The sequence below is a fragment of the Globicephala melas genome, chromosome X (assembly GCF_963455315.2).
Source record: "Globicephala melas chromosome X, mGloMel1.2, whole genome shotgun sequence".
Classification (NCBI taxonomy): domain Eukaryota; kingdom Metazoa; phylum Chordata; class Mammalia; order Artiodactyla; family Delphinidae; genus Globicephala; species Globicephala melas.
Window position 1 is genome coordinate 61,627,454 of NC_083335.1, and position 12,742 is coordinate 61,640,195.

Here is a 12,742-nt window from a genome sequence, read left to right on the forward strand (position 1 = left end):
TCAGTGAGTACAGACAAGTCTTAAAAGGAGTTTTGCTGCAAAGGGGAGCAAAGAAATTGGGCAGCATCAGGGGGAGGAAGAGGGAGTCATGAGAAGATTTACTTCAGATGGCAGAAATAGCATTGTGCTGATGGGGAAGTACACAGCGGAGAGGAGTGAAATCAACAGCACAGGGAAGGCAGAGAGATTTGTTGGAACAGTAACTTTGAGAATACAGGAGGTTATGTAGCCCTTGCATAAAGAGGAGGGCTAGAGCATGCACAAGGAGTTGCAAATCATATCGTTACTGGATGCGGTGGAGGTCAGCGAGGCTTTCTGGCTGCCCTGAACTCTTCTAGCTGAGGTCAGGCACCTGCCTTATTTGTTGAACCTCCCTGTGTGTTGAGCATCTATTATGTGCCAGGTGCACTTCAGAGCACCTTAGTAACTTTTAATACTCCAAACAACTCAGTGATGGAGGTTATATCGTGATCCCTATTTTACAAGTTAGAGATGTGCTACACACGTTGGTCAGGTGGACTGGCCAAGGGCACTTAGCAAACAATTGGAGGAGTAAATTTTTGAGCCCAAACAGTCTGATTCTCAAGACAGTCTGATAACCATAGGCTCAGACCTGCTGGCAAGTCTCAGTGTGGAATTACTCTTGCTGCCCCCTACACTGGTAACAAGCCTTCCCACTGAACCACCGCTGCTTCAAATGACCACACAATAGCCACAGTCTGTATGTCAGAGCATCAGCCTGTTTCCTGTATGACGCTGCTACTTCAGCGATGGAGCTCTGTTCTGAGTCTGAGGCTGAGTGGCAGAACCCCTGTGATCTTGACTTGCTTAAAACAGACCCCTATTCTGAAGGCTGGTCCAGCTCCAAGTGGAACAGACATCGCAGAACCACAGAACTGCCCTCTCCTTGACTCTTAGAATATCCTTACTACCTGAAGGCTGTTGTCTGACCAAGCCAGGACAGTAACTCCCTGGGTACATTAACAACTCTGATCAAACTAAAAAGCCACTGTGCCATTTGGGACACTATACTTTAGACTCTTGGACAAGCACACGCACACACGCATGTGTGGGCTCATGGTCTCTTTGCTCTCTAAGGGGCTTCCTCCAGTCGGCTTCATTCTGGCGTCTTTCCACTCCCTACAAAACCTGTCTGGCAAAAGATCCCATCCGATATGACCCCAAGGAATGAGCTTCTCCCTGAGGTGGGGCCCCATCTGCAGGGTAAGGCTGAGGCTAGATAAAGCTTTCACAGGATTGGGTCTCAGGTCACAGGGTCCAGGCCTATCCCAGGAAAAGAATGATCTTATGGCTGATCTGAGCCAGTGAGAATGAGTTCAGACTCCATGAGAATAAAGGAACAGAGGAAGAAGACAGGGCACTGGGGCCATAGGGGACACAGATGTGGAGGGAGACCTATTTTATAGATGCACTCCTCTAAGGCACACACCCACTTCCTACCCTCTCCAGTAGCCCTCACCCAGAAACGGCAATCAAGGACAAATGGACATTTAGTATCATTTTACTCTGTTTTCCCTTCAAACAGCACTCTAGTTTACATGCTTGAAACTATGTCCCTCTTTGCAGAGGCTAGCTCCTCCAAGATGCTCCCAGTCCTGCTGCAGCGACTGTATTAAAGGCCGACATCGAGCTGGTCCTGAGGCAGCATTGCCCATAAGATGCTGTGAGGTGGAGAGCAGCCGCCAGGATTGTGTAATCAGTACTTCTGAAGTTCTGATAAGATAAGTGCTGGGCACCAATGGAGCAGCAGCAGTTGAGGTAAACTATGCAAGCCGAGTGGGAACATACTGGTCCCAACCCCAAGGTGTCTACCACGATGGCTTGGGGACCTAGTCGAAGTCATCTAACTTGTGTCAGCCTCCGCATACACCTCCATAACAGTCATAATGCATCCTGCTTTATAGACATGTTGTGGAAAATAAATCAGCTGATCTTCACAAAGTCCCCAGACTGCTGCTTCTCAAACTATCTGTGGTGAAGGACGAGTATTTGTCTTTTCCCAAGTCAGTCACTCTCGGATCAATACATTCGTATAACGCAAGGAAAATGAATTAATAGAAAGAAGGAAAATGGCAAAGACACACAAAACACAAGCCCCAATTGTTTTAAACATCATAGAGACTCTCGCCATATGCTATAGAACTTTCTAAACATGAACTGTCAAATTATGTACTTACCGCAGATCAGTAACACACTTTGGTGAAGCAGCAAGTGTCCACGGACTGCAGTTTCATGCTTCCTACTCTGGCACAGTGCCTGGCCCATCAGAGACATTCAACCAGTGGTTTCTATTGCAAGGGAATTATTACAAAATACTGTTCTTATCATGAGGGAAATTAAATAACAAGAAATTGCAAGTAAAAGGAAGAGAAAAATACCAAATGATTCAATTGCTCATGGAAGTGTCAAGAGCATTGTGTGCACAAAAAACAGTACAGGAGTTCAAAATGAAGAATCACAGTGGTCAAGACTTCCCCTGGGCCTTAACAGTTAAGGAAAGATCAAACTTACTTTGTAGCTTTTTGTATTTTATGACTGTGGGAAAGCTTCATGCTTGTTGCACACATTTCTGCAAGCCCTGAAAGTGTAAAGACCTCGGGAAATATTTAGCCTTAATCCCAGCATCCAGAGTTTACCTGTGCTAACATTTGTGTGTATACTTTCAGTGCATAGTCAGGAAGGTGATAATGATGATAGTGAATATGATAAAAATTATAATAACAACTATATATAGGTATTCATTCTTAATGCTACACACACACACACACACACACACACACGCACAAACATTGACACCAGTTTTCCGTTATCCATACAAACAAGTACTGTGACTCAGATCCCCGTCTATTATCACTGGTGACCTCATCAGCTGCCTTGGCAAAGATTCCCACAGTTGTGTCTGGGAGTCTCGAAAGGGTGACACAAAATGCTATCAAGACCTATCTATTCACTATAGTCTCCAATGAGCAATCTTGATGTCCACTGAGAGAACTTCAGTGCAGCCTCCAAGTAAGATGACGATCCTTGTGATGTTGATATTGTCCTCAGCAGTTCACACAGTTGCCAGGATCCAAGTGCCAGGGCCAAGCTACATTCTGTGCAGAGGTGCGTGGCATGGCCTGATCCCCAACCCCGTACTTGAACGTGGACTCTGAACCAGTTCTGCCAAACCCACACTGCCCCTCTCAGGATAATAGTCCCCCTCACTTCCTTCCCTCTAATCAAGGTTATCTGCAAACAGGTCCCCAATCTCCAAGACAATGCACCAGGCAGCTGGAAGCTCTAAAACCCTCATCTGGGCAGTTTACAGCACACACACACACACACACACACACACACACTTGTATTCTCATGCATACACATATTAATGCATTGCTGAAGAGGAACTACCTAGTTGGGGAGAGAACATTTATCACAGCTGCCCCTCACTGTGTGCACCTGGGGCAGTTCAGAGACTCTGGCTATTCCTGAACTCTGGTCTCCTCACCCTTGTTGTGGAAGAATCACCTTGCTCCTCAGTTCATATGGGACAAAATTATTATTTGCCTCAAAGGATGGTACTAAGGGGCAAAAGGAATGATGAAACAACAAGCAAAATAAGACCCTACAAACGTCAGATAGATAGAACTACTCTTTGTCTCAAGGCTGATCATCAAAGTCGATGCACATATCACCATAGGCTGGAGGACCTCTCAGTGGCACAGACCCCAGGGCTTGGCTTGGGCTAGTCCATGAAAGTTTGACCCTCGGGTTGAGGTAAGTGGAAGGTGGCAGCACAGCAGAGCCTATCAGGGGGTCTCCTTTTCCTCAGAAACTGTTTCCTTTTCTGCTCTCTGTTAGGGCTCACCCTCCCACCATGTTCCTCTGCACCTTGGCTTCAGCATATCTTCCTATTGTCCACAGCCCATGTCTAGTCTTTCATATGGGCTGCCCCTCTTACCCCAGTCCCCAAGGCAGCTCTACAGAAGCCGGCATACCATGGACTGTTCTAGTACCCTCAAATCTGCTCCTGACACGGTTGCTCTGTGTTCCCAGTACTGGAAGCCTGTCTGACTACTCCTATTTTTACATGCTCATCTGGCCCTCCTGACCTCTCTGTTATCTCTTCCTGTTTCAGCAGGCCCAGCTCTCATTCTCTGCTCATTGACCAAGTTCTGACAGGCATGTTCTGGGCCCCAATAGTGATCAAGTAAGTGTCTCTTCTCCCCAGCAGGTGACAACTCCTCCTTGCCTCTCAAGTCATAGATAAGGACATCAACTGCTCCCCAAAAGTGTACATGCATCCCCTCATACCCACAGCCAGCCACCTCACACATGTCAAGACTCTCCCAGATGGGACGTCAGCCCAATCTTCACTTCTGAGAGTGTGTTTACAGGCTTACATTCCCAGGCAGGCAAACACACACCCAGGTGTACACACTGGTACACTTGGCCCACTCACCATATGTACAGCCCAGAAACACACCACATACACTGCGACACCCGCAAGTATATCTAAAAATACATAAGCACCTTGTAGTCACACGTCCCCACCACCACCACCCCGCATACATATATCCACAAAAAGAGAGAGAAAATCTTTGCGGGGGATGCGGCACCCAGAAATGTACACATGCACAGATACCTAGCAAATAACCCACATTACAAAAAAGATATACTCACTAAGACAAACACACACACACATGTGGGCGCACGCATACACACAAACACACACACATGAGAAGGAGAAGCAAGTTATGTCTACCAAAACTACCCAAATTTTGAGAAAGAAGGAAGGTTAACGATGCATTTCTAAGCCTCTGGTTCTTCAGTCTCCCCAGGCCTAGAGTACATAGATGTGAAGCTAGTGATCTGACAGGCTTTCTCTCTCTCTCTCTCTTTCTCTTTCACACACACACACACGCACACACACACATCATCATCACCATCATCATCATCATCATCCACAAAAATGTTAAGGTGGGAAAGTTGAGGGTGGGCAACACGGTTCCAGGTCCTGAGCAGCCATTACTGTGAGGAGGTGGCACTTACAGCCTCTCTGGAGCCCTGGGTCACAGAAGAACCCGGTTCCTGGTATCCAGCCTGGATAGCTCCAAAGGCCAGAGACATGGCAGCTTGTTTCTCAGCTCCTTCTGTTCATTGTTTGCTGCTTTCTTCCTCTCCCTGCTGTGAGGCCTCCCTCCCCTCTGGCATGACCCTCTAGGAATGTAACTGTGAAAAGAAAACAGATATATCTGCTGTTCTCTCCAAACACTAGTCTCAAGAATCCCACCCCCTGATAGAAGACAGAGTGCACGTGTGCAGGGAGTGCTGAATGAGTACAAGCAGCTTACATGTCAGGACAAGGAATGGGAGATCATCGTGCAAAGTAGCAGACAGTTATCTGGAAGGAAAAAGAAGTGTGACGAGGGAAGGCCGGAGAATCCTACCCTGTGACCCGGAGCCGCCAATACAGTGAAGATTTCCTCAGAACCCCCAAGAGGTCTCCCGGCAGCCCCTTCCTCCCTCCAGCTCCATAAAATCAGACTGAGTCCCCGAGAAAACCTCAGTCCATGGCATGCTGACCTTTGATATGAGGCTTGGGACCTATAACTAAGAAACCCATCGAGTGAAAACTTCTGAATATTGTCAGCAGCAGAGGGCCTCAACACAGGGCCCTGGTCATCTAAATCATACTGCCTGTGGAGGAGAAATGGTTCCTCCTTCCCCTCACCGTGTAGCTGATGCCCCCAAAGCCCTCTGCCCTCTCTCGGAAGACTCCCATAGGGTAGGGTTCAGAACTCCAGCAACTGGGAGTGAGGCCGTCTAGGCTAGACCCTAAGTCCCAAGCACCAGGAAAACCATCAGCCCAATATTCTTCAGCCACGTTTCTAATCAGGACCCGTGTGGCTCTCTAGTTCTGGCAAGAAGTATGTGGATCAGTGAAGAGATTGTATGGGAATAAAACCAGGAAGTAGATTTTGAAAAAAAATGCCTCTGAATTATCAGTTTTAAGAAAATTGTCAGAACTGGACATGCCAGGAGAGTGGAAGAAGCTGTACCTACAGCAGGGACCCAGTTAGACCTCTATGCTAGAGTTTTCCTCAACGTAGCCCACAGTCTATCCATATCGGCATCCGTGTTTCCACATGTAGGCTGAACACAGTTCCATAAGTGCAGTTGGCACCGAAGTGGGGATGGAAAAGCAATGGGGGAAGTGGTGGGATGCATCATTTTTACCACCCCAGGTAGCTATCCGCTTTCACTGCACCCCACTGTGTACTGCTTTATTGGAAGGAGGAATCACTAGCCAGAAGTCATGTTAGCGGCTTTTGGACCCCAATGGTGGTAGTAAACCCAGCTTCTGGCCTGTCGTGTCTCCCTCCTAAGGCAGAGAAGTCAAGCCTGGACTGGCTGTGCCAGCTGAGCTCCTTCTCCATATCTACCCCTAATCCCACTCCAGCTCCGGAAGACTATAGAGGGTGCTCATCTCTTAGTAAGTATATGGGTAGGAAATGGCTATCTTTTCCTGTCCCACGTGATCAAGAGTGGGCACCTTGCTGCCACTGAGATCTCTGTACAGTGAGAGTAAGACTCAGGTGGGTCAGACACTGTGGTGCTTGGGAAGGGAGGACATGCGAGTCAACCGGCAGGCCGTCGGTTTGGTACTACTTGCTTGGCTGCGGGTAGAAGCCCACAGGGCTGCAGAAACATCACTAATTGCACTAAGGCAGTTGTCTTTCATCTCTTGATAAACATTCTCTTTTGGTGAAAACACACACACACACTTTGCCCTGCACACTCCGGTTTATGATCATCCACTTTCTCAATCCTTATGGGTTGGGGCAGTTTGTACTACTTACAAGAATGGGATTTGGAATCAGAAGGACTGGCTTCCTCACTTTCACTGGGCTGTGTGACAGTGGACAAAGCCTTTCACTTCTCTGAGTCTCAACATCATCAACTGCATCAACTGTAAAGTGGATGTAACCAAGGTAATACCTACTCAACAAGATGAGGTACAGTAAATGAGGTTCAGTGTGTACAACTGCTCTGTAAAGTGCAAGGGGGACTAAGCAGATATTATGATTCTTATCATTGCTAAATATAAGAATAGATAAGAAAGTGTACTATGAACCTGGTCACATTCCCACTAAGGAGGGGAAAAAAGCTTGTCTGTCCTGTCTGATTTCTCTGGAAATCACAGCAGAGTCTATGGCCAGAGGGTCCATCCATGGGTCAATCCTCTCATCATTATTTTACTAGGATGCTAGCTCTATAGGATCAAGATTTTGTTTGTTTGTTTGCTTAGTTCACTGCTGTATCCCAGGTTCCTAGAACGGTACCTCGTGCATATTAAACAGTCAAAAATATTAGATATGTGAGTGAATGGATCTTTTTGAGCATCTAGTGAAAAAGATGTCAGTGACAGTGATGATACACACTTTCAAGTTAGTGAGGTGCTGCCACAAGGAAATCAGCCGGTAGCAGGATATTGCCTCACTCATCTTTAAATAAAGGATACGGTATTATTTTAAAATAAGAAGACCACTAAAGCTTAGGGGGCACGTGTGACAAAACATTACGCTAAGGGTAAATTGTGCAGTAGCACAGCCAGGAAAGTTGCTGGGATGCCCTGAAGGTGGTACAGGATTCACCCCCTGATCCTGGGGCAGATTCCTGAATGAGAAAGGAATGTAATCCATAGCCATAGCTTACATTAAGAACCTATTATGTTCTGGGCATGTATTTATATTTGTATTATATAATTTCACCCTCACGACAACCCTATGTGATAGGGTTTATAATCCCCCATTTTCCAGATCAGATAACTGGGATTCAGAGAGGTTAGGTAGCTTGTGCAGGGACATGCAAGGTCCCTATTAAATGGCAGAACAAGGATTTTAAACCAAGTCTCTCCAAGTCCAAGCTATGTACTTTGCTCTTAAATATTAAATAGCACTGCCCTCCATTATCTGCAAGCTAGTTCAAAATGCATATAATATGGGAGATGCCAGTTTTTAGGTGAAGTCTGAAACCACTAGAGGGATATAAACACCATAAATTGAGAGAGAGGCCCATTTTCACAGACTATCTGTTAACAGAATCTCAAAATTTAGTACAGTAGGTAGGCTCTGTTGTGCAAAGACAAAATGCCTTCTTTGTTTTCCACAACTAATCCTGCTTTTCCAGTACACACTCTAATGGGTACTAATGGCGGACAGGGGATGACCACTTACATTTCATGATTAAAGATTCTTCAGGCTCTTCCAATTTGGCCGCTTCATTTCAGGCACTTATTGAGTCAAGACTAAGTTCTACTTATTTCTCCTTCTCCTCTATAAAATTATGTCTGAGGATTGGTGGAAAGGATTCTGCTTAAGCTATATCATGGTGGCAGTACAGAGGTGCCCACAGTCTGAGTGCTGTTTTTGGATTCTGCTTATGTGCCTATGCAGTGTGAATACTGTTTCCTTATTGGACTGTTCTCTTGCTAGACTTATGGGTCCCCCTGAGATTTGGTTGCAACTCAAAGCTGACTCCAATGAGGGTGCCCAGTGTAATATTTACCACAACAATTGTCTCTAATCATTTTTCATTTCACACTGCACTCGGATGAATAGTGTGCCCCCAAAGATTTATGTCTACCTGAAACCTCAGAATGTGACTCTATTTGGAAATAAGGTCTTTGCACATGTAATTAGTTAAGGCAAGGCCATACTGGATTAGGGTGGACCCTAAATCCAGTATGACTGTTGTCTTCATAAAAAATAGAGAACACATGGAGACACAGACTCACATGGAGGAATATACCATGCGAAGAGGAAGGCAGAGATTGGAGTGAAATGTCTACAAGCTAAGGAACACCAAGGATTGCTGCAACCACCAGAGGCTAGAAAGAGGCAAGGAGGGATCCTGCCCTGGAGGCCTCAGAGGGAGCTCGGCCCTGCCAATACCTTGCTTCAGATGTCTAGCCTCCAGAAATGTGAGAAAATACATTCCTGATGTTCTCACCACCCAGTTTGTGGTCATTTGTTACAGTAGCCTGAGAATCTAATACATGCACCAGTAATAAAAGATTTTGAGCACATATCTCCAATATATGTATATTAATTTACAAATTACATACTGTTGACACTTTATTAGTATGCAATAATCATCATAAAACATGCAATAAAATTAGAAATGGGAAAAGATGTGATTTTTTAATTAAATTTTTTTTTCATTTTTATATGCTTAGAATTTCTAATGTTTCCTTTTGACACCTCAATAGCTCTTCTTACCCACCTCATGTGTGTGTGCACACCCCACTTTGTAGACCAACGTGCCCCAATATCCCTTCATCCCCATTAGAGCGACTCTGGTGTGCTCAGCAACAAACATGCAACTGCCTTCTGCACACTTCCATATTGCTGGTGAGATATTCTTGATCTCTTCTAAAGCAAATGGGAACTGAGGAAGGTTCAGGAGTACAGACATAGGTCTGTTCTCTCCCTATCCACTCTGAGTGATGTGTCTTCACAAGCTGCAAAAAATCTTTCGTCTGCCAACTGTCATAATGGCCCCAGTGTTGTTGCACATGCCACCTCTAAACCCAGCTTTCCCATCCATCTAATACCACTACTTACAGAATTTTTCAGAAGATGATATCAGGACACACACATCTAACTGATTTTCTCCTGTCTCTCTCTTTCTCTCTCTCTCTCTCTCTCTCTCCCTCTCTCCCCTTCCCACACTTCTGAGAAGGAAACACTTTCTTTTATTTCTTCTATTCAAGAGTCAGTGACCTAACACTCATATCATGCCATCCTTCATCTCAAGGGGACATACACACTTTTCCCCATCCCAGGGCCATTGTGACTGTTGGAAGGTAAAATATTTATTGCAAAAATAATGACAAGTACTTATGTTTATTATTTCAAATAGTATCCCCATATACAACTTTGCTTCTGGAAAGTACCCAATACGGAAAGCAACAGATGGTGAGACCATCACGAAGACTACCCTCGGCCTCTGTCACCACTAGTGATCCTAGTTAGATGAACAGTGTCAAGGTGGGACTGCTCCTTTCTTGAATAGAAAACAAGAGGAGATGGCAGGGAGCCCCAGAGGTGAAGGTGGTAGTTGACACACGAGTCTCCAATTTCTACTGCTCTTCCCTGGAGAACCTAGTAAGATCTGAATGGAGTGGGTCCAAGGCACCTTTGTTTCCTGGGAATATGAGGGGACGTGTTTAAGAATCTTTCCTCTTGGGTAGAGGAGAGCAACCTTTCCAAGGACTCCTGCCAAGATTCACCACAGTTCACACTAAAGCTAAGGAGGGAATGTACCTGTTTGAGACAGTTCCCTGGACTGGAGTGTTGTAGGTGGGTCAAAAAGTGATGTGGAGAGATGAGCCCTAATTCCTATGAATGGAATGTGGAATATGTAGCCATTCCACAATGACAATAAAAACCAAGGCGCATGATCTGATTAAGGGTCTTTGTTTCTATTTACGTTTTTATTTTTCATTATAAAAGTTGTACACATGAAGCACACGAAAGCAAATTTTTTAAATAGAAAAAAGAAGGAAGGAATGACCCAGCGTCTTCCCAGACCCAACCCTCTGCCCTGAGGATCAGGAAAACCATGACTGCCATTGTGTCCTAGCCAGGCTTCTAAACCAGGGCCCCTCTGTTTTTCCAGTCCTGGCAAAAAGTGAGCAGATTATATTTTCTTCAGCAAATAAATGGCACGGAAAAAATGAGGGGAAATGTAGTATATTAAAAGATGCTAAGTGACATATCAACCACCTATAATGTGTGGAACTTTTCAGATCCTAATTTGCTCAAACAAACTGTATAAGTACATTTATGAGACAACTGGGGGAATGGAAAAGCTATCGGGTAGTAGATGATGTTAAGTCAATCTTGGTCATTTTCTTGGGTATGATACTGTGCTGTGGTTATGTTAAAACTGGTCCTTACCTATTAAAGTGAATTTCTGAATGAAATGAGTGGATGGCTACACTTTGTTTCACAGTACTCCAGAAAAAAAAGTTTAAGTATGATGGGGCATAGATGAAACAAGAATTGAAGAAAGTTAATGCTTGTTGAAATTGATGATTCTGAACTTGATGGGTACATGGAGTATTCTTTCTATTCTTTCTGCTTTTATGTGTTTGAACTTTTCCATAATAAAAAGTTAAAAATAAAAAAATGAAATGCTTGGATTACTGGGGGTAAAAATGTGGGGGCAAGAGATGAGGAACAGAAAAAAAAGTCAAATTCATGAGAACAATAGCAAGTGAAATATGAAAAGTGTCTGTGAAATATCAGTCACATATTCATGGACGTCATGCCAATTGTAGATTCTGGCAGATATAAGCCAATCTTCAACAAACAGTGCTGGAAATGGCTCTGCAATTTGAAAAAATGGAAGGAAGGAGCCTCAAGTCTCTTAATTGCTGGCAAAGTGTGAGGTGGGGGCTGGCAGGAGGAGAGGAAAAAAAGATGGTCTATGGTCACTACCTACCACTGGAGCCACTTGCCCTTTTTTACCATCCAGCTCATACACAGTGGGTCAACCCCTGTTTCTGGGGGCACTCGAGATGGTTAAAAATAGAGCTGCAATTGGATAAACCCTAATGAAGAATCAGAGAAGAAACTGAGAACTGAAAGAGAATCTATCCTTATTTTCAGAACCTCTTCCACCTCTAAAGGAGGGCCTGCGAGGGAAAGAAACCTGAGACCACATACATGCAAAGATGATATTCAAAATAATTTACAAATAATAATTTGTAATTTACAAAATAATTCACAACATCCTTTCATGATAAAACCTTTAACAGATTGGGATAGAAGGAACATATCTCAACATAATAAAGACCATATATGACAAACCCACAGCTAACATGATACTCAATGGAGGAAAATTGAAAGCTTTACAACTAAGATCAGAAATAAGACAAGGATGCCCACTCTCACCACTCCTATTCAATATAGTGCCAAAATTATTAGCAAGAGCAATTAGGCAAGACAAAAGTATAAAGGCATCTAAACTGGAAAGGAAGAAGGAAAATTATCATTATTTGCTGATGATATGATCTTATATATATATAAAAACAAGGAGTTAATTTAAAAACTGTTGGAACTATTCAACAATTTCAGTAAATTGGTAGGATACAAAATCAATATAGCGAAATCAGTTGCATTCTTTTATGCTAATGACAAACTATTTGAAAAGACCACCTACTGAATGGGAGACGATATTTGCAAATGATATATCTGATAAGGTGTTAATATCCAAAATACACAAAGAATTCATACAACTCTACACAAAAAAAAACAAACAACCTGATTGAAAAATGGGCAGAGGAGATGAATAGACATTTTTCCAAGGAAGACATACAGATGGCCAACAGGTTTACTAAGACATACTGAACATCACAAATCATCAGGGAAATTCAAATCAAAACCACAATCAAATATCACCTCACCTGTCAGTATGGCTATTATCAAAAAGACGACAAATAATGAGTGTTGGCAAGGATGTGGGGAAAAGGGAACCCTCATGCGCTATGGTGGGAATGTAAATTGGTGTAGCTGCCATGGAAAATGGTATAGAAATTCCTCAAAAATTAAAAATAGAACTACCATATGATCCAGCAATGCCACTCCTGGGTATTTATCTGAAGAAAGAAAAACACTAATTAGAAAATATATGTGCACCCCAATGTTCATTACAGCATTATTTAAAATAA